The sequence below is a fragment of the Passer domesticus genome, chromosome 1 (assembly GCF_036417665.1).
Source record: "Passer domesticus isolate bPasDom1 chromosome 1, bPasDom1.hap1, whole genome shotgun sequence".
Lineage (NCBI taxonomy): Eukaryota > Metazoa > Chordata > Aves > Passeriformes > Passeridae > Passer > Passer domesticus.
In genome coordinates, this window is record NC_087474.1 from 150716704 (window position 1) to 150741369 (window position 24666).

The window sequence follows — 24666 nt, forward strand, 5'->3', positions numbered from 1 at the left end:
TACCATAGATCAGTTCAAGCTGGCACAGATAAGTTTAGGGGTAATGCCTACAGAAAAGAGAACTTCAAGTCTGCAGAGGTGTGATTAAACCCAAAGCTTCCTTTCTGCCCACAGGACATCTGGGAAGTGTCAGCTGGGTCCCACAGCCTGGCACAAGCACAAAGAGTGCATAAGGGGCTTCTCCTTGGCAGCCAGCAGTCTCTTCTTCCAAAGGAGGTGGTACAGAAAATCAAGGCATTGCAGAAGGAGAAATTAAGTTATTTTCTGCCAGAAATTTTCCTACTTAAGTCAGTATAAAATACACTTCAAAACAGTCAGCTCATGAGGTCAAGTAGATGTTACAGTCTGATGGTTTTGTTGTTCTGCACTTGTGTTCTTTAGAATAACTCTGTGGAGGAGAGCTCTGACCTTCCCAAGAACTGATCCCAGCAATACACTAGGGTCCTTGGATAAAGCTGTCTCCATTGCAGGCTTGTTCTCCCAAGCTCTTTAGAAGCAGAAATAATTTCAGCCTAAACGTCTCCAGCAAGATGTTTTGCTACTAACAAAGGGACAAGAAGGGCCCAAAATAATGAGTGCTTTGTTTTCTGGATCTCCCAAATCAGGCTCATCACGGTACAGCAAGAGGAAAAGGATCATATTAAAAATGAATAGAGAAAGCTGAAAGATTATATACAAATTATGAATCCTCACCATGAATGCTGTATTCCTCTGGAGAGATTTTATCTTTAAAGAAAAGGCAGTTAGAGTTCAGAGAGAGGCAGGAAAAACTATTAAAAGCACAAAAATACTTTCCCGTATGAAGAAATCTAGACTGGAAATGAAAAGACAGAAGAAAGACTTGTAAAGTGATAAATCATGCCAAGAAAACAAATTAGACAGCACAATTTTCTTGTTTTGGATAGAGATATGCTCTACAGTATTCAAGTAGACTCTGTTTAAACCTGCAGAGTGAAGCACTCTCTCTATCCTAAGTGCAGAAAATTAGGATAATACAATATCAAACCCAAAAACTGAAGTACGTCTTTTGAATGCCTCCTCAAATAAACCCCAAAAAACTTTATAAGTAGCTTCCCAAAATAGTTGTTAGGAAACAAAAGATATTCTGAAAACCCAGAAGCCAAACCTTTTTAGAAATTCAAAGACCAAATAGGAGGAATTCATGTGAGAAAGGTTGATTTAAGAGGGAAATGGTTTTAGTCCTAGGTCTGTGATGCTAAATAGCCAGGCATTCAGACTGAAGGGATTCATCATAAACATGTGAAAAGGAGAATCTTTTATATATTTATAATAAATACTCAAAAATTAACATCTGAATCATTCCAGGCTGCATTTGAAAAGATGTCTATGTTTTTAAAAGTTGATCTCATTCAGAAAGAATTATTGCAGGACAGTGATGCAAGGGAATCCCTCAGGAGTGTAGTGAACATCAGAACTATTTTGAGAAAAGAAAGCATTCTACTGTAGTGATCAGAGAAAAAGCACCTGCATTTCTAGTGAATAAAGAAGGCCAATGGCTCCAGCAGAGTGTGCGTGCACTCTCACATGCAGGGCTGAGTTTAGTCACAGGGTAATGATCAGCCCAGGCTCAGCGATGACTTTTGCATTGCTCACAGAAAAAGGAGGTGGAAAGTGTGCAGCTGGAGTACGGTTGCAAAAGTGTTCAATGTCCTCTCAGTACACAGAGTAACAGGTTCAGATGACATGCTGAGTCACAAGTTTTACAGGAAATTAGCAAGGAAATAAATGAACCTTTAACTGACATTTGTAGATGTTTGCTGCAATAAGAGAACAGGAGGGTTATGGAGAGAAAAATAATGCTGTACTTTTAAAAAAAGTTGGATGCAACGTGCATTAAAAGTAAGGGGAAATAATTAAATTTATTTCTTCTGAGAAATCTATGAATGCTGCATGTGTTTGTGCCATAGAAGTGCTGTGACCAATGTCAGTAGCACTGAATTCTGCACTGTTCATGTTCCTATTTGTACTTCCAATTGTAGAAACTAAGGCCCCCTACCTGTATTTTGCTGTCAGCATAGTTAGCAAATTAGTATTGTTTGGAGGGATTTTTTGGGTGATTGCTTTGTTGTTCTTATTGCATACATTTTCAAGTTCCTCCCCACCCACCAATCTGTTCCCATTGCTGTGCTATTCATATTTATGAATGTATTCACAGTTTTCACAGGAATAAATTCTATCCATCTTAATTAAGATGCTTATCCCATCAGACTGGGTGCTGCACAAATGTTTTGTAAGAAATAATCCCCAGTCAGAATAAATGAAGTCTAGATTCAGAACAGTGGGAAATTCAGTTATCTTCCTAATTTCTGTAAAGCACAAAACAGAATGTTACACTTAATAATGCCCAGATCTTCTAAGTAAGTCCCAACCTATTCCTTTGCAAGAAGATTGATGTTTGTTTCAAGACACTTCTTGGGAGTAATATTGACAGCCTCTACTAATTTATGTTTGGGTTGGTTTTGTTTTCTTTTGGTTTTTTTTCATTGTTATTACATTGCCATGGTTGAAGTAGGAGAGTGTGGTATAAAGGGGCTTTTTTTCGTTTTTTAAGTAATTTATATTACACACTTGGAGTCTTATTTTGAAGTCATATTCTTAAAAGAAGGTGGAAAACAGTGAGTGGAAGGTCCAAATCTAAATTAAATAAGCAAAGGTATACTATAAGAAATTGTAAGGTAGAACTCTAAGCGTCACAGAAATAATTTCTCAACTGAAGTCAGCTTTTTTGATTGGAGAGTTTATACTGAAATAGAGAAGCAAAGCATAATCATGTGCCATTTACGCATTTTTAGCAGAAGTTTCTTTAAGCATGCTTTATTTCATAAGTACTTGGAAGTGAGGTTTCACATCCTTTCCGAGTCTTTTGTAATACCAGCTCTCTTTGATATGCTTAAATATCCAGCAGCCCCTTTTCCTAGCAGCAATTCTGTAATTTTATAATTCAGAAAATATTAGCACTACACAATATATCTTCATGCAAAAAGATCATCTTCTGTAAGGGTGTAGTGGGTGCAACCGTGCAGGTTCCTGCTCCTCTGTTCCCTCTTGCACCGTAGCCCATCACTGCTGCCACTGTGAGTCCACACACAGCTGGGCTTTTTTGGATGAGAACCAGCAATAAGCCCATTACTTGGTTATTTTCTTTCACTGCTACTGTTTGTATTTTTGTCTTTAGGTTGTACATACAACTCCATTAAATATGTTGAATATATTTTCGAGTTTCTTCAGAAGCTGGAAACAGGAAAAAAACCGTAGTAAAATTAGTTCCTTATCAGCAGGTTCACTGAGAACACAAAGTGAAGGATGAATGAGCATTCAGGAGTCCATTGCTTTTAGTGTTCCTCTTTACCTCATGTTGAATTTCCTCACTCTAATCTGGTGGTATTTGTCAGCTTGTGTACAGAAGATAACTTCTTTGGTAGTCATGTAATGCCAAAGCCAGTAGTCACTGTCATGGGTCCTTGTGCCCAGACTGGTGAGTGTGCTGGTGGCTCGATGAGCACCATATGTGCAAGATAACTGGCTTTTAATTAATTACTACTGCATATATACCTTGGGTTTTATCGCTGGGTCTTCATGTGTTTTACCAACAAAGGCATCTCAAATGAGGGAATTCATGCACTGGAAGGGAAAATTATTTTCTGAAGGTCACCCCACCAGTCAGTGCAGCATCTGGAAGAGCCCAGGAGGAAATGGGTCTTTGTGTAATTCTGGTTTTGGTGTCTCTAGTGAATGAGACACTGAACCACACACTGAGTGAGTCACAATGATAGAATGAAATGTTAGACTGATCTATTTATTGCTCTGCAGCCTTCTTGTGCTGACAATAACACAGGCTATGTTGTATTTTTTTAAAGTATGAAACTGCATCGTTAAAGGACTGTTTCATAATGCATGTGACAGGTTATCTTCAGGAGAGGGTGATGTTATTAAAATATTCAGGTGCTCCACTGTAGTCATTCAGAAGATGCAAGTAAATCAATTCAAAATTTGTAAAACCAGTATAAAAACTTAATTTAGTTTCAAGTACATTAAACGTCAATTAAAAGTTGAATGCACTTGGCTTTTAAAAGCTAAACCATAAATTATATGTATTAGAAACTCACTAGCTTTCCTTTTTTTTCATAACTTCCTGGAGAATTTATGTACAAGCACTAATCTCCCAAATTTAGATTCTGCAAAAAAAGTGTGAAAATCAGTGAGTTTCTTTCTCATAGTGTTATTAGTGTAGTCTAATGTAATTGTGTTCTATTTTTTAAAACTGTCCGTGCAGGAAATAGACAAAAACACAACAACACAAATATATTTTTCTGAAAATAGAAATAAGATATGTAAAATAAGAGGAATAAGCTAAAATAAGGCAGAAAATAAGCCTAGAAGTTAAATTATTGCCTTAATAAAAAATGAAAAAACTAAGCTTCCATAGAAGCTTTTAATATGAAAAAAGCCAAAACAAAACAAAACAAAACCTGAGAGATGATAGTTGAGAAACAACTGATGCATGAAGTTATGTCTAAGGCATCTAGAACACCAAAACTATTAAATGGCTCTTAAGCCATCCTCCTAGGAGATGATAGCCTTGTCAGAGTTAGATAGCTCTTCCCATTCATCTGTTCAAAATGATTGTGAAATATTTGGATGGTAATGGGAACAGAGGATTGGAGGAATCTTGTGAAGTGAATACAGTGTAGCTATTAGTAAAATTTATTTGATGTTTTATATCACTGAATTTTAGATGACTAGTCATTAAAATCTTAAGAAGAAGTAGTTAATTGAGTTTGTATACAGTTCTCTTTGTAGACACTGGATAGATTTCTCTTGCTGCCTGAGAGTTTTATGATATATAGAAATACTGTTAAGGAAGAAGAAATTATGTACTTTATAAAGTTATCTTGTTAAAAAATATTTTATATGACATATCCTCCTCTCTTCTTTAGGTTTCAAGACTTACAAAAATGTAACACAAAAAAACCCAGTATAATGAAATATACAGGAAAATACAGAAAATAGTATATGTTGGTTATTTGGGTAGATAATGTCTTTCTAAGTGAACATACAGGGGCACTTAAGACTGGTAACAAATTTTGATGAATACTTTTTTATTTGCCTGTTTTTAATACAAAGGAAATCTTACAAGTGTTGTCAAGGAGTATTCTAGCAATATGTTTCAGAAGATTATTGCATAATTCAAGCACTTCAAGGTGGAAGTATTTAATCACACTTGCTGTTATGAAATATTTTGTTATTCAAGGCAAAACTATAGATATGAATAAGTATGAATGGAATTATATTTATATACAGATAATCAACTTAGAAGATTTTTAGTTTAATAATAGCTTGAAGAAGGACATTTATTTACTTAGACCTGAGGTCAAAAGGGCACTTTCTATAAGCTCTAGAGAAACCAAATTTATTTACATAGTTCAAGATTTTTAATGTTCATGTTTTTTATTTTGCTTTCAGTAAAATTAACAGCCATATAAATTATAGGAAAGTGTTATTTTCTACTTGGGAATATTTTTTATTAAAGAGTATGTAAGCACATCCTAGAACTATATTTGTCACAATTTTAATCTAATTTCTGGTTTTCTCATGAGAGAAAAAAGTGATTGATTCTGTAATGTTCTGCCTGGAGTTTTGTATTTTATACTTACAAGGGTTAATTCTCTTTTTCAATACCCATTTCTTCTCATACAAATGATATGAATGATAAACTTACCTGTCTGTATAAAGCGGCTGAAATTAGTTTATTGCCTTCTGACACCAGCTGCATGCTCAGGATGCAATGTAATGAAGTCTTGTCTTTGCAGTTCATATGGTCATCAGAAATCAAAATAAAAACATATCCTTATGTCATAACATTATACCTTGTAATTGGTACATCTTGTGCAATTCCTTCAGTGGGGATTTCCTTTCTTTCCTGTAAACTGAAATTTTTGTAAGCAGTGTTTAGACACATTCTTTTGTAAAACTGATCTTATCAGGATTATGCAGAGCTTCCCATTTTTGTACAGGGGTTAAGGACTGCTCACCACAAATGGTATAAGTATTTCAACTGAAAACTGAAATATTTTCAAAATGAGGGGTGTTTTTTAGTCTTAATGTTTTAATTTTTTAAAATGGAACAAAAGCTATTGTATTTTCTTGAAGACTGTACACTAAATAGCATATGTGGACTTAGACAATTCTCTCTTAGGGATGTAAGGAATCCCTTGTTGGTTTATTATCCATTATTGCAATGGCTAATAAACAGGCTTGAGTATTTTGTAAGTTTTACTGGTGCTAGAAAATGATTCATTGAAATGTCACAGAAATAGCCTTATAAAACTTAAGAAATATGTCTCATTGTTATGCCTTACTCCTCCCTTCTTTTCCACCTACCAACCTTCTGCTAGCCCACTACCCCACTTCATATGTATTGTCGAGCCAGAACAAGACAAAACTTGTGTACAAGACTTGAAAGAGGAAAATTTCAGAACTTAAACTTAAGAAACAGAAGAACTGGTATTGCTTTTAATTTGGTAGTTGTTGTTGTGTTCTTTTGTTGGGTTTGGTGGGGTTTTTATTGATTTTGATCTCAGATATATTAAGATTAGAATTGGTCGAGAAAAAAATAATCCATCTTTTCACTCTGACTCAGAATGAAAACTCGCAAACTTGACTTATTTTCATGCAGGAGGGGGGCGTGAGGGTGGTATGTGTGTGTGAAAAGAAATGCCAGAAATGTTTGAATAGTTGTATTCCATTCCAAGCAACAGAACAGAATAGTGCAGGTGGGTCTTCTTCACCTCTTGAGAAAATACCTGCAAACCCACTGGAGGAGTGGGGTCAAGAACTGTCAAAGAAATTTCTTTTCAGTATGTTACTACAAGCAATTTAATTCACGTGGAACCATCCAGAAAAGATCGAAATGATAAATTGGTATAGAGCCTGCATGTTATCAGCTGATGTGGAACATTTGGGTATAAGATGTTCCCTGCAACTAAGACTAAGAAATAACAGCAAAACAACAGTTTATGGTTGTTTTCTGATCAGCCATTAGTGAGAGATTTTCCCAGTGCTGAGGTTCTGGAATTTTGAGTTTCATTTCAGACTTAGGGAAAACATACTGTATTTGTAGAAAATCTTCTCTTGCAGCCTTGGGTATTTCTTCCTGCTATCCTTTCCAGATTTTCCTGATGTTCTCCTGCCCAGTCTATGCTTGTGCCTGTCACTCCTACCTATTCTGCAACCCAACTGCTACAGGATTTTTCATCTTAGCATCCTAATTCTTGCCCAATTCATCTGTCATGTGCCGCTTGACTTGTTACCCAAATCTGCCTCCATGCCCCTTTCTTCTTCTATGCTTGGTTCCCTGTTTTCATTCACTCACAGTCTCTGCAGACTCAGTTCTAGGCTACAAGTTTCAGCATTTTTAGTCTCTCCATGTAAAGCACTTTCCCCCTCTCGTTCACTGTTTTAGTGGGCTTTTTTTGTAACTCCACTTCGTCTTTGAGTTGCAAAAACCAGAACTGCACATAGTACCCTAACTGGGGGACACCAGTGATTGATGTCCAGGCAGGAAGGTGCCCAGTGCCATGTTCTTAATGCCGCTGCCAGAGATGCACATCAGCTTCTTGGCTTCCTAGTCCTGTGCATCGTGCTACCTCAGAACTGGTAGTGGCAGCTCCAGGATCTCTTTCCTAATTTGTAACTACAAGGTCTAAGTTCAGCACTGTGCAGATGGTTTAGATTATTTTTCCCTAGATTAACCACTATACATTTGTCTGCATTGAAGCTCTTCTGCCACCTTTTTGACCACTTACTTTTGTGAAGTCTTAATGTAGTTCCTCATTATCAGGACCGCACTTGACAACCTGAGTTTAATGGAATCTTCACACTAGGAGATGTCACCACCTTCTCATTTCTCTGTGTCATTACTGAAAATATTGACTAAAATTGGTTCCAACAAAGATCTCCAGAAGGGACCATGGACCCTACTGCTGATTATTTTCCAGTTTTCAGTACATAAAAGCATCTTTCCCTAATCCCGCAAAAATATTTTTTTAATAATCTTTGAAGTGGAACCTCCTACATCTCAGTTCCTGCTTGTGTGGAAATTCTTGGAAATATTAACTTCCTAAGTAATAATAATATAGCAAGATATTAGTAAATTTTTTTATTATTCTTTCTAAGTATTTAACATGTCCAGTTTTGGGTAGAAATGCTGAGTGTCAAACCTATGACATGATGGTGTCCCTTTCATGACCAAATATATGATATTGGATATTTTTTAAAATCATTATTTAAAACACAATTTTGCTAACTTTGTAATTCTTACTGTGTGTCTTGGCGTACTTTAATCTCAGAACAGGCTTGTATCACGTTTGCTGGATTTGGTATCAAAACATACATACCAGTCAGGCAGCTGGCTCAGAAAATTCCTGTCTGGATCTCTACAACTTCACAGTATTGTATCTTCTGAAAATTACTCTCATACTGCCCATGATATCTTCTGTGAAGTTCATACTGCAAATCTGCTGGGAGTAAAGGATTAATGGTATAAAATTTTGGAATCATAATTTGGTAAGAAAGGGAGCTAATTCACATTGTTAGTGTGAAGTTTAATTAATTCAGATGAAGCATCATTCTTGAAAATTACTCTGGTCTAAGGGAAGTCCAGGCATCCTTACAAAGTCATGTGTTACTTCTGTAGGTTTAGAAGGGTAGATAGTTTAGAGGGGCAGAGAGTATTAGAGGGTCTTTGTATTTGCTGGAACTGTAGAAAAGTGGCCTTTCACCATTGAGCAGGACAAATGAAGTCACTCTTCTTGTCCTACCAGGTAAAATACATAGTGATTATTCCCCCCTTCCATTTTCTCACTCTGCCCACCCCAGAACATAATTCTCTGATATTATTTATGGTGATAACTAACCAAAGGATCTGATCACAGCTGTACGGAAACCGAGACTTGTTTAAATCTGGTCTTAACTTCTGTTTGGCCTCTTCTGGCAGGCCTCCACTAATGGCAGAGAGGTTGTTCCATGGCCTTACTGAGCTTTGCCAGGAACCATTGGCAGGATGCAGAGAGCAAATCCACTGAGAGAAAATCATTAAGAGCAAACAATGCTAATTTGTGTTGTGAACAAAAATATTTAAAAGCTAGGAAGAAGTTCAAACATTTTTAACTGTGCTTTTAGAAATATGGTAGGAATACTTAACTTTCTTTGTAATTTTCCCTTGGATTTCAGGAATGATCTTGAGCCATCTGAGATCAGTAATTTGTGTTAATGTGCTCTTGCATGCCAAAAATACTTAGGTAATTGTAACTGTTTACTTTTAAAGATTTTGTTGTCATTAACACAAGTCTGCAGAAGGAGGCTGTGTAAATAATTGCATTAATATGTAGCATTTGTTGGAACATTTTGTGTGAAGACAGGAAAATAACGTATGGCTAGATACTTTTGAGCTTGTGGATAACTAATGTTCTAATCTGAGTGCCAGCTTTACTAGAAGGTTTCATTCAATGCATGAGGTAACCAGCAATACCATTTCTTAGAAGAGATGCTGATTGACTCTTACAGCATTTACTGGCACAAACTGACCCCATGTTTAGACACGGGAGTAGGTGTTCTGATTTCTTAACACAGAGGCACAAGTGAAAGAAATTCTGCATAAGATCACCCTGTGAATCAGGACATTTTTGTTCAGGTGCCTAAAAGTCTGTTTGGAAGTGATATGTTAGACAAATTTCAAGATGTTGCTCTTTTTTCTATAAGTTTTCTATTTATACACTTTATCTTCTGACTCTCATGAGTTTATATTCAAGAGCTGCTTGTTAAAAAGAGCGATGTAAAACAGGTATTCCCTCACTAAACAAAGCAAAACAAATGATTCTGTGACTTCCTTAGAAGTAAAGGGTCATCATTGTAACGGCCTGATTTATAAGCATTACCAGGTTTCAGAATAACCCTTCAGGTTCAGGCAGACAATGTGATTTCTCAAATTCATGTTTGGTGTTGAATTCTAGAGCGCTTTAATATTTTTCTTTCTTATTCCTCATTTTGTAGGCTACTGTGCAAATCTGAATTGTACATTCTGGACTAAAAAATTGTATTTCAGCCCTTTCTATGTCCTTCTCTCTGTTGAGATATATGAAAGGGGGAGAATCATAGAATCATAGACTGGTTTGGTTTGGAAGGGACCTTAAAGACCATCCAGTTTCAACTCCACTGCCATGGGCAGGGACACCTTCTACTAGACCAGGTTTTTCCTTTTCAGGCTGCCTCTAAAGAAACTATCATTGCTTGCATACAAATGAAATAGCCTAAAATGAGATGATGATTCAAGTTTTACTTAAATTACATATATTTTGAATGTATAAAACACAGATAACCTGAAATCAAAAAAAATCTTTTTTAATAAGTATGTTCCAGCATTTATAGCTGCAGAAAGGAGAAAAGGTTGCTTGAATTAATTGGTCAACATGGTATATTTCAGCTGTATTTTTTCCATAGTTAGTTTCTAAGCAAGTGTAGTTTTTGTAGCTCTTCTCTTATTTTTTCCCCTTGTTATAATTTTGTCATTGTAATAAGCACACAAGTCTACACTTCAAATGAGATTGGCATAGAATACACAAATCTGTGCTAAAAGATTAGTGGTTGTGTTCTGCAGCCAGGTATTGGCACTGGTACTGCTTTCAAGGTACTGAGGAACTGCATCTTACATTAGACAGCATGTGACTAGAAAAAACCCAGGAAGCAAAGGAAAAAGCTTAAAACTTTATCCCTCCCAGCTGAATGCCCTGCTCTTGGAGCTGCAAAGTCATTCTCAAGGTTTTTGGCTCTTGTTTTCAATCTGTTGCTTCAGCTGCACAGTGGTCCTGCTTCAGCAGATGTCAGAGTGTCTCTCTCTTAGTAGGGCTACAAACTATCCAAGAGTAGCTGAACTTTTTTCCTACTTCTTAGTTACTAAGACAGGGAAAGACTGCTGCTATTGCTTTCTCTTCCTGGCATATTTTGAAAGAAACAATATTGTCTCCTTTATTGTCTCCTTATTGTCTCCTGGTATTTTGAAAGAAAGAGTTTTGGACTCTAAAAAAGCCTTAGAACTCTAAACCTTTGATGGGAGGAGGCTTTTGCAGAAAAAAGCACCAAACTCCCAAATATGAGAGATCAAAAGTGCTGTTATCAACACGTTCTCTGTGAATCCTCAGCAGTTACAAGGTCCCTACAAACAGTTGTGGATCCCTTTGCTTGGCTGACTTTCCTGAGGCACTGTGTAAGACTTTCCAGCACCTGACTTGGTGCTCTCTCTGCCAACACAGTGGCTGGACACCCTTGCTGTAATCACCCACACAGGAATCTCTTTCAGTTTTACATAGCAGGTACTCAAGTGAGGTAATAACAAAAACTTGTATAAAATACCAAAACTGATAAACACAGGCCATAATCTGGGTTAGTTTGTGTGTCCTTGTAATACCAGTTCTGAGGCAGAGCTAACTTTGGCCACAGGATTTGGTTATCTCAGTCCATACTGATGGTTGCTGCACATTTTCAATTAGCAAGTTGGACTACTGTAATAATATAATAGGTTCTAATATAGGAACTTTCCTGACCATCCTATATTAACATTTCTTTATCAGCTCTCCCAGCCCTCATTTGCATGCTGGGAAAGGGAATCACATTGTAATTTGTGTCCTAAAAGAGAAAACCTCAGAAAACCCTCAGAAAACTACCTAATCCTTGTAAACTGGACTGCGTGGCTGACTGGTGTGCCACTGCAACAAATAGTAATTACAGGCATGCTCGAAGCAAGGCTTTCATGAAACTGAATGAAAAGTATGATTCATTTCCCAGGAAGACTGACCCACCCATTCAGCCATTGACATGTCTGTTGTCCTCTTTTGCTTCTTCTTTTTCTAAAGTTTCAAAGGGAAATAACATGTCTGAAATAGAAGACCTGCCTGAACATATTCCTCTTCTGTATTTAAATCAATTTGTAAAATAATGTTTTGATTATAAGGTTTCCTAATTTCTCAAGTGTTAATAACTCTATGCATTTTCACCCATCTACTTGTGTACTAATGACAAGTAGTGCTCAGTGGATTAAATCTTCTGTTGGCCTCTGATAAGAAAGTTTACATAATTTCCAATCATACTGAATATAAGTTTCTAATATTGTTAAGTACTCTATTTCAAAAAAAATTACATATAACATTAAAAAGCTGTGTATCATCTCAAGACAGTTAATTACTTTTGTAAAGAAGTTTGTAATGTACTGCTAACTTAAGATTTCAGTTAGAGACTTGTTTTTACAATACTATAATCCTTAACCCACTTTAAACATTCAAACATCCAGTAACTAAATCTTTATGATGTTGCATATGAGAAAAGATGCCTGTGGCTACCTATGCCAGACATGTTTGCAGGATTAAAGTGAGAGTGCAGTAGGGTGGTGCTGATGCTACTGGTTTGTACCAGTTTTTTTATCCTTTTTTCAGGGTTTTAGATCAGTGTGAGCAGGGTTCTAATTACATTCTTTCAAATAAAATTTCCCCTGCATCTTCAAAAGTGTTGTATTATTTTATATTTTTAATTGTATTTGACTTTTCATGCATGTATATGCTTTGTCTGAGTGTTACTTAAATTCTAAATTTCATATGATCAACAGACTAGAAAATTTTTTCTCAAGATTTTGGCCATGACAGGAGTATATGTAAAGAGGGATTTCCATCCTTCTGTGAGTTTAGGGACAACAAGATGTCTGTGAAACACAATTAGCAAGACTGCTGGTACTTCCCTTGTGGAGCTCACTTCATAGTCAGGATTGTAATATAGAGTCAAATTCCCAAGTTCAAAACTAAACCAAAATAAAAAGAACCCTCTCTGTTTGTGATTCTCTTGGAGGAGGAGAAAGTATTTCATAAGGCCCTTGGAAATTCATGCTTGTCAAAAGTAAAAAGAGATAAAAGTCATGTATAATCTTAGATCTATTGCTGGGTCAGTATGCAGAGAGCACAATACATAACTTATATGGCAGCATATAACAGTGTATATGGCAACCCCAATATGTGAAATGCAGCCCCAGTTTACCAAATCCAGCCAATCAAAACAACCAAATAGTCAAAGATATATTCCTGTTTCCACAATGAACTTTACTCTTGTAGAGACCTGATTAATGTGCTTTGGAGACCTGTAATGAGGGAGAGCTTAATTGTTCAGATTTATCAGCTTGCAAAGGTTTTGGATGATCCCACATAAGCCTGTTCAATCGGCATTCCAGAATGTGCAACCTTTGTGTTCAGCAGTGGTCGTGGCTTGTTTAAGCATGCAATTTAACCCTAAATGCCAAGATTTTCAGTAATATTTTACATTAACTGAAGAGATCCCCTCTTCTAGACAATTGAGCTTATTTGGGAAGTTCCACTTTATATACTGCATGAGTTATTATTAATTCTGTGTATAGTGGCATAACAGCACTGCCTGTTTACTATATAAAGATGTGTTCCCTCCCCCAGAATCTTGCAATCCAAGATAAGTGAGAGGAGACAATGAGAAAGCCATACTAGAAGAGCAGGGTGTGGAGTAAAACAAGAGACAGATAAGATAGCAAAAGAGAACCTGACAGATAGGCAGGAGCAGGCTCTGGGAGCACTTTGCCTGCAAGAACCTTCTGACTGCAGCCACACCTGGCTGTGCTGGTGCTCCATGGCATCACCCACTTCCCCTCTGCTGGGGAACCACTGCCAGCCTTGGTTCTCAGCCTCACTTGTTTACTCCAAAGTGTCTCTTTGCTTTCTCTCGTGCCACCCCTTCATGAGACACTCTCCAGCAGAAAAGGGAACCCTGTAAAATAAATAAAAATTCCCTCAAACTCCCTCTTCAGTGACTTCTGTTGTAGAAACACTAATAATCCCTGAACCAGCGCTAAGCTCACCCTAATGATATCTTTTTGCTGATTAAAATAAACTAAAAATGCTCTGTAAGTAAAAGCTGTATGCCCAGCTAATCTGTAGAAACAAACATGCTGCTTGTACACAATCACTCTCACTCCACCATCTGTTTGCTTCCCATAACTATTGCTTTGTCTTTAGTGAAATGTTTCTCAGCTTCTCTAGATAAAGTTGGTTTTAAACTTGCACAACTTTGCAGCTGGACACATAAACTTGTAGCAGTGAAAATTACGAAGAAAAGTAGAAGGTGCTTTTGACAGAGAAGTAAGATTCTGTTCTAAACCTAAGTGAAACGTATCCCAAAGGATACAGCAGATTTGAAAATAGCACTGAAGAGGTACAAGAAGAATGAAGGTCAGAAAGAAAAAAGACATTTTTCTTCTTTTGACAGAAATCTGGGAATAATGTTCCCAGCAGCTCTTCTTTTATGAAATCTCCAGCCATCAGCATAGTTTCCATTTCTATCCACCGAGTAGCTTTCTGCCTGAGGAAAACTGAGCAAAATTTATTGGCTTTTATCAGTGAGATGCCCAGTGAATGCAGAGTCACCTATGATCACAGAGAGCATATTAAGGTTAGAGAGTTAAGGAAATGTCCTGCTCCTCCTTTTGAAGATCTCTTCTGGCAGATCAACCTCTATAGTCTTTTGCAGAAAAGTAGGCTGAAGCTTTCAATGGAAAAAATAAGAATAGAAATACTAAGCTGTTATTCTGTCTTTGACAAAATAATTCCACATCTAGGATTTAGTTAAATGTGTTGGACTAAAAGGAGCTGTTACAAACTTGGCTTGTTTTCTACCTTTGCAATAATTTTATATATTTCATTGTTCTTGAGGTGGCTGCAGTAGTTCTCCAGCAAAGTCTTCTCAGGGAAGGTGCTTAGAGACCTATGGATGATGCCAAAGCCAGGGGAAATATGAACAATCTAGCTGCTCCAGAAAGCACTTGTGGACTGCTGCAGCGCATCTTAGGTGTTCCACAGGAACAGCAGGAGAGGTACTGAAGCAACCACATATACATGCAAAGTAAATAGTTTGCTCTGCCACTGCATTAGCAAGGAAACCACTTCAAACAACTCTCTCTACCTAGGGAAAAATGTAGTAATAATAAGCAATAGCAGAAGTCTCCACTCCTTGCCCCAGAGGTTGTCTACTAATCTTTAGGAGCCTTTGCACTCTGCAGGCTTCCTTTTTCTATCCTCATTTGTCACTGCAAAAATATTTGTATGGGTCACAGTCATACTGCAATTAAAAAAAAAATATTAGAAAAAAAATGTTCACCAATGAATCCCTTTATATATGTAAAGTAAACAACAAACAATGTATGTTCTCTGAGGAAAACAGAAACTTGTTAAAGAAGCTAGAAATCCTTCCTGCTTGTGAGTTGCTGGAAGCCCATTGTGCTGATGCTTCTGAAAGGGAACTGAATGCACTTGTGAGGGTTTTCTTTTCTTTCATTTCAAAAGCATTCTCTGGTTTGAGATCTCCCCATAGCTAATTAAAACAAGAACACAGGGCGACATTAGTTATGCACCAGAGTGGGAGTCAGAAGATGTGAGTTCAGTTCCCAGCCCTGCCACTGACTTCCTGGGTGACCTTGGGTAAGCCTCTTGATGTTGATTTTCTAAAGACCTCTGGGCCAAATTTTCATATTGAAGTTTGGTTTTCAAAGGAGCTCAGTATCTAGTGATTTCCATGATGTTGATTATGGCCAGAATTTCAAGCAAGCTCAGCAAGAAATAGGCTGAGCTCATTTGAAAATCAGGCTCTTAATCTTTTTCTGCCTCAGTTTCCCATCTCTGACAGTGCTGGTGAAATATTTCCCTTGTCTGTCCTGATTGTTTAGACTGTAACTCTGCAATGCCAGAATTGTTTTTTCATGAATGTGTATGGTGTCTTGTACAATCTTGTTTAATCTCTGTTATGTTTTTTAGGCATTGCTGTAATGATTGTTACACCAGTGTTCTGTTTTAGCAAAGAAAGAAACTGTAATCAGAAGAAAGCCTAACTATTGTGTTGCTTCTTGCATCTAGGTGAAGATCTATACTTTTTTCTTTAGTTTACTTGGAGGATGTCATGTGGAAAGCACCAAAAGCTGTATTTAAGATCAGGATATGTAGGTTAGCTGACTTCTCTCGTCCAGCAGGGACAGTTGATCTATCTGAGCAGCCGGTTAGGTCAGTTTGGCATGATTTGATTTGTCAATAAACTTATTGACTGTCTCCTACTACCTTGTTATCCTTTAGCTGCTTACAGTCCAATTGTTCAATAATTTGCTGAAGAAAATTTTCAGGCACTGAGTGGTGTGAATTTCCATACACCTTCCTGCCTCTCTGGTTAATAATATGATTCTGTTTGTAGTTCCTACTGCACCAGCTCTGTTTGCACTTTTCCCACACTGCTTTCATGCTCTTGCAACATCTCAGAGCAACATAACATTCTCTATTGGCAAAGGCATAGAGTGCTTCTTTGCTTCATAAGTGCTGTTTGCTTCCTGGGACCCACTACAACCCATTCCTGAAATTCCAGATCAGCATTGTCAGTGATAATCGAGCTCCTGGTTTCAAGCTCTGTGCTGTACAAGCCAGAGGCCAAATGTAGTAACCCAGGAATGTGTGATTGCAAAGACTGTCACTTCCCAAGGAACTCTGCTTACTGCTAAATGACTGCCCTTTCCACATACCTGTGGGTGTCACTAATACGGTGACTCTTCCCTGCTAGGTTTGTCATATATGGGTGGCCAGCACCTCAAGCAGCTGAAAGTTTGGAAGTGATCATTTCCTATGTTTACAAAACCAGCATGCACTTGCTGCTGTTTTCCAGATTCCCCTGTACTCCCTGGCTAGAAATAGTTATTAATCAAGTATGTGCCCTCTGAAGACTCCTTTTGATACTTTACGTTTTCCTTTACGTGAAATGGGATGCTGTACCTTGATTAGCTCTGCAATGAAAAATCTAGCAGGACGCCTCCAGGAAGTGTATGATCTTGGCTGTTTTTCAGTTAAAGCTGAGTGTGTTTTGTCATAGGGAGAGCTTAACTGTGCCATTTGTCTGTGACTAGAATTTTTTATTGTTCCATTTTTTTTAAAGGAGAGACTCCCTTTTTGGTCCTTACTAAAAGTGCCTTTCATTTTCTTGATCTAACAAATAATGTTCTAAATTGTGTTACATGTTCTAGTGTTGGCATGCATGCCATGCCAAGGTGGTATTTGATTTCAAAGAGCTGTTATCTGCCAGGAGTGGTATCTGTAAATAAAACCTTGGAATCAGGGAAATACTATACATGGTTTGGGTTTAAGAGACCTTTAGAGATCATCTAGTTCCAACCCCTCTCCCATGGTCATATTCTGCAAAATTAGGCTGCTCAAAGATCTGTCCAACATTTTCAGGCATGGGGCATTCACAGCTTCTTCTGTTCCAGTGTGTCACCACACTCACAGTAAAGGATGTCTTCCTCACACTCAATAAAATCTGTCCTCTTGCAGTTTAAAAGCTCTGCTCCTTGTCCTATTGCTGCAGGCCCTGGTAAAAGTCTCTCTCCATCTTTCTTCTGATCCCCCTTAATATATTGATTTAGTCCTTAAAAGTTTTCCTTCCAGGTACTGAACCCATCTCCCCCATATTTTTACTACCTCTATCCAAATGTGTAGAAAAGAAGGAATCTTAAGCTACCTTTACAAACCAGAAAGTCCCAGTAACACTGAGCTAACCTAAACTCTGGGTTATAAGGCTGTGCTTGATTTCTGATGTGAAAGAAGCACTGACAAAAAGGTGATTCCTTGAAGTAACTCTTTTGTATTCAGTTTTGGTTTTCTTGTTTCACTTTTATTAAACTGTTTATTTTGAAATATAAACCCTCAGTCTTCCTCAGGATCATGTAAGGATTGTATGTGTTTCTACCAAGGCTGAAATGCCAACCAAATAGTGTAAGAAAAGTTAATAGTTCTTAGGAGGAAAATGATAATGTTATTCCATTCTGATAATAAGTATAAGACTAAAATAAGGAGTGTAACGTTAACTCCTTTGCTGGAAAGATGAAGACTGTGCAGGATGCCCTGTGATTTAGCTATGTGCTTGTTATCCCTGTTACAAAGCACCAGTGACACTGCTGATGCAACTGCTGTCCCATCAATTCAACATTAGATTCCCTTGTTCTGCTTGTCCTGCTCTGCCATTCTTGCTTCTGCTGCTGTGTGCATCTGTGCTGAGGCTGTTCAAGTCCTTCCTCTGTCCCAATTCACTCCTCTGTTAAAGCTGATCTGGAGGAGAAAGTGGAGGCATAGAGAGACCTTGAAGGTTTAAAAGACTCTGCCTAGTGCTGGACCTTAGCTAAGGCCCTCACAATCATCCCAGCATGTTTGCCATAAAGCACAGTAATTTCCACATTGTCTGTTATCTGCACCATGCAGAATGTCAAGGTGAAGTCAGAAGTGCACGTTTTGTGATATAAATGACAGTGATACAATGATAAGAATTTTCTGATGCATGTAGCATTAAAGAAGGTGCACTCTGCCAGTTACACTCCTGGCACATGAGAATCTGCAGAAAGGGATTTAAAATAAATATCAATCAAGCTTAAAATTATCTACTAATTACCATCAGAAGCTACCAGTCTTCTGCAGTTATAATCCATGAGTATTTCTAGCTCAGGGCTCTAGCATTAGACTTTTTTCTACTGACTGCCACTCAAGAAGCCTAATCTTACATCACAGGACAGGTTGAGAAAAATCATCTCAAACCAAAGACAACATTATGTTTGGCTGCACAAGGCCACCATGACATTTGCTCTATATACTGGGATTAGGAACATTTTTTGTTTCTTTTAGGGAACATTTTACTGAGGATTATTACAGTGAAGATCTGCTAATGCAGAATGTCTTCGTACACACACAGGCAATATGTCACCCTGCTTTAATCTAAAAGGAAACCATGCAGTTTTATGATTGAGCAATGGCTAATTGCTGTAAGTCCCTCTTAAAACCCCCCCTAAACAACAACTCAGTGGTTTTATTTCTTATTTTGTTTTGATATGAATTATTATTTCTTCCTTTTTGTCATGTAGCTTAGTGAAGATGTATTATTTTATAAATATGACTTACTAGAAAATTACCATGTGTTCTCCAGTGCAAGTGTTGGTGTTCTTAGAATAAACAACCAGATATTTTGCAATTACTAGAACATACTGTTTTTTTTCTGTGTTGTATTTTTTTTGCTTTTAGTGTGGAACTGATGCATTCACTAAGAATGTATCTGGAAATTGTTCATAGCCTTAGTTACTCAGGGGTAAGACAGTGCGGTCTAATGGGAAAGACAATGGTCTAACACACAGGGTGCGGGTGGTTCTGGATGTGTTCCTGCCCTGTGCCTCAGTTTTCCACCAATGAAATGGTCACAGTCGTATAATTGACCTGTTTCTGGAGTGCTTTGTGTTCAAGAGAAGCAGAAGGATATTAGTACTTCTGCAAACGATTCGTTGCTTAAGAAAAATTCCTCTTCTAAGGAGATTGTCAGAACTGTGGGCTAGTAATCAAGGCAGGAGCAGAGCAGGAGATGCAGCCCAAGCAAGTAGCCAGCCAGTGTCTGAAGCAGTGACAGGCTATCCCAGAGGTGTTCCAGGCAGTGCAAACCTGCAGAATTCAGAACAACTGGAATGGTGAATTTTATATGTAAAATACAGGAAAAAAATTCTATTTAAAAACTTGGGAAATTAACACAACTTCTCTTTTTATACATCCTAATAATAAAGCTCAGAAGGTTATGTGGATATATAACTTCAATGTGCTTCACTGCACATTGAATTATATTCACATGGTGTTACATTTTAAAATCAAGTAAACTCATTCTGAAAGTAAGTAAGAATTTTAGAAAACATTGTTAAGTATTGAAATGCATCACTAAGAAGAAAATTGCAAATGCTGTCTTCATTAAGACTAATTTTAAAATAAAATATAGCACCTAAAAATTTCTTTTGAAATTTTTGAATGTTGAAGTGCTTCAACATTTAGGGGGTGGAAAAAAGGGTATTTTGTTCCCACTGTTTTGTTTTCACGTTTTCTTATTTGTACTCATGTTTTTATTCAAGAACAATATTTTACATCAGTCTTCTGGTGTAACAGAAGCACATCTGTTCTCCCCTCCTTTCTTTGGGTGAAAGGGGTAGTGGAGCTGGTTTTCTGTATTATAATTCTGCCCATTCTCAAAGGGAACAGGTTGCTCTTTCCTGTGCTTTCTCTGCAGTTTCAGAGCTGCTGAGCCTGTGTCATTCTTGCCAATCACCAAATCAACAGGTTAGTCTTCTGGGATTAGAGCTTCATCCCTCTCATGGTGTAGCTTATAAATATTCCTACCTGTGCCCCCACCACATGACAAATGTGTCTGTATTCACAACTCTCCTGGCACCAGGGCACATTATTCTAAGGTTTTTCAGAGAGTGGTTTAGAATAGGAAAACAGTGAAGTCTTTTAGAAAAAGTCTTGTGAGGAGAATGTGAAGAGACAGATTGAAATGGTAATGTGAGTGATAATTTTCTAGGGGTATGATCATTTGGTGTAGCTGGGGGGTTTTCTGCTCGCTGGTTCTATAGCAGCCTGTTGGATGGACTACTAGGGACCAGTGCTACCTGGTCTGCTTGCCCCATCACTGCTCTTTTTGTTTTCTGTCTGTTATCCTGAAACAGTTCTGCTCAGGAGCATATTCAGAAGCTTGTTGCACCTGAAAAGCCCTCACCAGTTCACCTTTTTAGAAGTGAATGTCTCCAAGAACGCACAAATGACACACTGAAATAGGCAAAGTGACTCCCAGCCACATAGGTTACAAGATACATGTTGTTACCTTTTGTTGACAGATATCATAGACATGATTTCTGCTTGTACAGAATACTTGCAATGGACTGTTCTGAGAAAATGTGTTAAATTTACAGAGTAGACCATCCAGGCACTGCTAGGGACTTCTGCAAAAGTGGATGTGCCTCCCCTCTGCTGTCGATACCAACAGCTGTCCTCTCGCTACTCCAGCCCAGGATTAACAGTGCCTTCCTCAAGTCCAGTGTGGAAGTGGATTAGGCTAAACAGCCAAAAGGCACTCCTAGTGCAGAGTAGGAATGTCCACACACTGAGTTAGTGCCAAGTAGTTAATGCATTCTGTATTCACACCCTCGCTTATTTTGCAACAACTTCCCTGTGTAGGCAAGCCCTACATGTTCATGTCATTTGATGGTTAGCATTGCATCAGTGACATTCCAGATTCTGACCACAATGTTAGTAATGGAAAGTGGTTCATCTTCTAATGAAATGGTAGGCTTTTTTTTTTTTTCCTGGTTGCATCTTTTGCAACTTTTTCTTTCATGTGCCTGGAGTGAATTTCTTCATTTTTTAAATGTGTGTGATATTCTTCTCATCTCTGATACATGAAATTATGCTCTCTAAGCATGGCAATTGTCTTTATAAGTTAAACCGCATGAAGCAGTGATTGCTCAGCCTTTTTTCTTCTGAAGAGGAGGAGAAATCCCAAGTAATAAAAATGTTCTTTACATATATTTACAATTTAGTAGTTTGTGTCTAGTTTTTACTCATAAGATATTCCAGCTTTCATGTTTCACTCATACTGTGGCATCCTTAATACTTGTGCTCCATTGTCACATGCCTGGCATGCATTCATGTAGACCTAGAGTTTTCTGGTCATTTAAACAGTGTTTATCAGTTTGGTTTATTTTCAGCAAGTCTCTGGTACTCAGCCTGCTTCTTAAGTTTACATGTGGCTGATGGTAGTTAAGATGGAAAAATATGACCACCTTAGGTTTTCCAGAAACAGTAGCTCCTGTGAGCTTACTGATGAGCCTTCATGACATCTTTTTAGGTAATCTTCATCTCCCCCCAGCAGCTTCTTCAGATCAAGTCCAAGGAGCAGCAATGAGAAAACTGCAGTTTAAAATGTCATCCGAGGACTTTGAAGTGTGGATTTCTCATGGTTTTTTGCAATAACAGAAGGAGCAAGAAAGCTGCCTCTCTGTTTGCCTATCAAATTGTTTTAGTTGTGTGGTTTATAATCAAAGATATCATTTTTGTTCTACAGACACAGTTCCCACTGAATTTCAGTGGGAACAGTCTGAATATCCCAAAATCTAAAGGCAAAGATGGTCTCTTCTCACTTTGATTAGTATGTGAGTTGGAGGTTTCACAGGGTTTTCTGGAGTTCTTGTTAGGTTTTTTTCCCCTAAGATTTGTAGTAACATTTTATTATTAATATATTAAATAGAAAATTGTATCTAGCTGCAAGTGTCTTTAAATCTCCTTCACTTACATAATTTCTGTAAGAGTTGTCCAATAACTTTTCCATCAAATCACAGTCTCTCTTTGTTTAAAGGCCATTCTGGAAAACTGGCAACAAGCAGCTCTACCCAGTATTGAATGGGTAAAATGGGAACAGTATTTCCATTTAGTATAGTGTATTTTAAAAGACTTGTAGCTTAGTGGGACAAAATACTGTAAAATATACAAGTGCTCTGAATTTTATTGTATTAAAGCAGTTTTTACAGGATTGATGTTTAGTGCAAGACACGATCCTTTCCTTCCTCACTATTATGTAAAGGAACTAAAAATTTGCTAATACATTAATCTTATTTGTATTTCACACTCCAGGAAAATAAGAATGGCTTATATATACAGGATTGTAATTTTATTTTGGATTGACCAAATTCATCTCTATGTGCTTTTTACACAAGTATCTGTCAAACAGGGCACATACAAAGCATTTGGCAGTAAATTACCAGCAAGTTGCTTGGCCTGGGCAGGAGCAAGTAAATTTGCAATTGCAATCTGGAGCAGCACGTTAGAGGCCACCTTCCTTAGATCAACTTTGTATTGCAACACCAGCAAGTAATCAAATTGTAATGTACTTCAATGCAAAGCCTAGTTTGGCTTGGTTGGCAAATTAAACTATCGCATGCCTCTGGCAAAAAGCACAAAGCCTTTGAACTGTTTGACTGCAGCTGTAGCCTGCACACCTTATTTTACCTCTTAAAAATCAAATTAAACTGTAACCTGCAGCCTCTGCAGTAATTTTCAAGGAAAATTAAACTGTTGCTAACCTTTCTAGCAAAGATAACTGTCTCTAATCAAGCTGAAAGGTCCAGGACAAAATTCCCCTCTCCAAGTTTAGACAAATTCATTGAAGGAAAACTCCAGGGCTTATTAAGTATGAAGATATTACCTCTGAGTCAGGAAGTCCTTGGCCACAAAGTGCTAGAGACTGGAGAGTTTGCCAGGAAGGTATTACTCTCTGCTTCCCCCCTTCTTTCACTCCTACAGCATTTACTGCAGCTCCATCCCTAGGGAAGGACACTGGACAGTTGTTCTGGTCTGCTTCTCTGGACTGAAGGCCAACCCAGCTTCAGAGCAGTGATGGGCATGCTGACCCACTTTCCAGCATTACCTGGTGTTCTCAGCAGTGTCAGGTCCTTCCTTTAGACTTGGCCCTGGCCTTTCCTCACCCCAGATGCCTTCTGACTCCTAGAGCACAGCTCTTGGTTGTGACCATGTCCTTCACCTCCCCCACCTTTCATTATTTTCTGTGCCCTGTTGGCAGGAGCACTTGGCATCTGACTTGTCCTCATAACATTCATGTTTTTCTTGGAACTCCCAGAGATAGGATTTTTCCCAGCCTGGATGAGTTGCTGTTATTTCTATGGAGTCAGCAGTACAATAGACCCTCTTGGGAGCCAAGACCTTGTCTGTCTGGTGGCTCAGGCTTACAAAGACTCAATCCCACATGCTTAACGTTACCCTTTGATTCTCAGGATTAGTGTCTGATTGTGGCAGGTGAGAAGGCAGAACAGCCCAGCACAAAAGGAAAGAAATCATTTGAGTTTACATTGCAACATGTACTCACTGAGAACCAGGTTAGAGAAATAGAAACTGGGGAGAGGGCATTGCTGACACGGGGAGCAGTGAGCAGACAGCAGTCTCTTGGTCACAGAAATAACAGTGACAGTGGAGAGGATTTTTCCTCTCATGTTTTTTTAACATGTATATTATACATGCTTAGTATAATTCACAATCCAGCAGTTAATGTCTCTGCACTATGGTTTTCCTATTTTTAAAAGTTGGCTTAAAAGTTCTGAGTCTCTCTCAGCAAAGTAAGTAAAAACTGAGCAAAGGCATGTTAGTCACAATATTATCAAGAGATGAAAGTGATAGAGATATAAATTAATACCAGCTTTTAATTAAAATTGAATAAGTAAAAAAAACCTTGGCAGTTGCAAAATTCATTATGATGTGTTACCAAAAATAGATACCTTTATAAGAATGCAGTTTTATTACAACAGCTGTAAACATCATTGCTGAGATAGCGAGATAGAAAATGTGTTACTAATACTCATAACATGTTTCAGTTGGCTGGAGTGGAAAACTAGAAACTGTTAAGGCACTTAATATGTGATCTCTCAGACTACCAAAATAGATGTATGCACTTCTGTTACTTAAGGCAACATCTGAATTTTGGGAACAATAACTTAGTGTTTTCTGCGTCTGGTTTTAATTTGCAAGGAAAACTCAATTTTAGAAAAATATAACCTGACTTAGCTGAAATATGTATGATCCAGTGTTTTTATTTCTTTCTGTAGAATAGTCAGACTTGCAATTTAGATCCTCCAAATGGTCATACATTTCATTTGGTAAAAAAAAAATCCCTTTGACCTTAATGAAAATATCTTCCAAT

General features: G+C 37.8%; 1 protein-coding gene and 1 long non-coding RNA gene across 3 annotated transcripts in view; one reads left to right on the top strand and one right to left on the bottom strand.

Moving 5' to 3' along the window:
• Positions 1-24666, top strand: part of NSMCE2 (NSE2 (MMS21) homolog, SMC5-SMC6 complex SUMO ligase) — a 126396-nt gene that overhangs the window by 94237 nt on the left and 7493 nt on the right. The window lies entirely within an intron of this gene.
• Positions 1693-23680, bottom strand: LOC135284919 (uncharacterized). The gene is made up of 4 exons (XR_010350002.1): positions 23161-23680; positions 8418-8537; positions 5741-5948; positions 1693-3252 (listed from the first exon to the last, which is right to left on the bottom strand). It is a non-coding gene; the product is annotated as an uncharacterized LOC135284919 (long non-coding RNA).